The following is a 1,466-nucleotide window of genomic DNA, read 5'->3' as shown; positions in this document are numbered from 1 at the left end:
GTTTCTCCACAACCTCGCCAGCATTTGTTGCTTGCTGTTCTGTTAAATTTTGCTATTTTGACTGGGGTGAAATGATATCTCATAGTTGTTTTGAAAGTTGTAGTCTTTGATCTTCATCAACAAATGATTCAAATCTTCTTGACTCTTTTCAAGCAAGTTTGTTTCATCTGCATATCACAAACTACAAATGAGCCTTCCATCAATCCTGATGCCACATTATTCTTACTTCTCAGGTTTTTTGATTGTTTTCTCATCATACAGTTTAGTAAGATGAGAGAATACAACCTTGATGTGCACGTTTCCAGATTTAAAACAATGCAATATCCTCTCATTCTGTTTGAAAGACTGCCTTTTAGTCTACAGTTTATGTTTTAGTTTTATGTAAGAAAAATTCAGCGTTTTAAAATTTTCTTTCTTGGAAATATCATCTATAATTTTTCTGTGATCTACAGAATCAAATAACTTTGCATAGCCAATAAAGCATAGGTAAATATCTTTCTAATAATTCTCTGCTTTCAGGTAAGATTCATCTGATATCATCAGTGATATTACTTGTTCTATGTTTCTCTTGTTGACCTGGTGGAAAGTCTGAAAAAGGGAGAAAGACCTTCAGTTAGTTGGAATGGTACTGTGACTTCCACAATAGGCTCTACTGGTCAGGAAGTATGAGGATGGGGCAGGATAGGACGGGGTTCAGATCTATTGTTCATAGGGTTGCTATGGGTCGTTTTTGACTCAATGACACCTAATAATAACAAAAAATGTCCTCTTCAGAACAACTGACTTTCTGGTGTTTCCTTCTCTGTGTACTACAGTAAGTGTTTCATGATTTTGTTCTGTTTTGTTTTTTAATTATATTTGGGGAACTGTGGTGGCCTAGTGATAAGAAGATGTACTGCAATCCCAAAGGCATGTGGTTCAAATCCACCAGCTGTTTCTCAGATGAGGGATGAACAATCTCTTTCCATGTGATTTACTGCCTCTAACAACTTGCTTAATGAAACTTTACAGAGACTTCAGATTTCCATTGATTCATTATTGCACTTTTCTCCCGTCCCAACCTTCCCCACTAGTACACTATCTTCTTGGAAAAGTAAAAGAAAAATTCTTTCATTCTTTTACAATTCCTCCTCACAGGTTCATCCACTATACAGCCTTCGCTCTGGTCTCCTGTCATGACAAAAATACCTAATCACATATCCCTTTTAAACAGTTTTCTCCCTCATCTGTCTCAATGCAGTATACATTATTGAACCCATCTTTCTCAGTCTCCCCCCAACACCGAGATCAGTCCTGTTTTACAACAGTGGCACCATACAGTATTTGTTCTTTTGTGACTGTAATACTTCAGTCAGCATAATGTTTGCCAGAGTCACCCATTTTGAATAATATTGCATGAGTTCCTTGTTTTTCAAAGCAGCATAGTATTCCATTGTGTGAATATACCACAGCTTCTCTATCCATTT

Source organism: Elephantulus edwardii, unplaced genomic scaffold (assembly GCF_000299155.1).
Source record: "Elephantulus edwardii isolate Elephantulus edwardi_28Jun2011 unplaced genomic scaffold, EleEdw1.0 scaffold00196, whole genome shotgun sequence".
NCBI classification, from domain to species: Eukaryota; Metazoa; Chordata; class Mammalia; order Macroscelidea; family Macroscelididae; genus Elephantulus; species Elephantulus edwardii.
Note: the sequence above shows the minus strand (reverse complement) of the source record.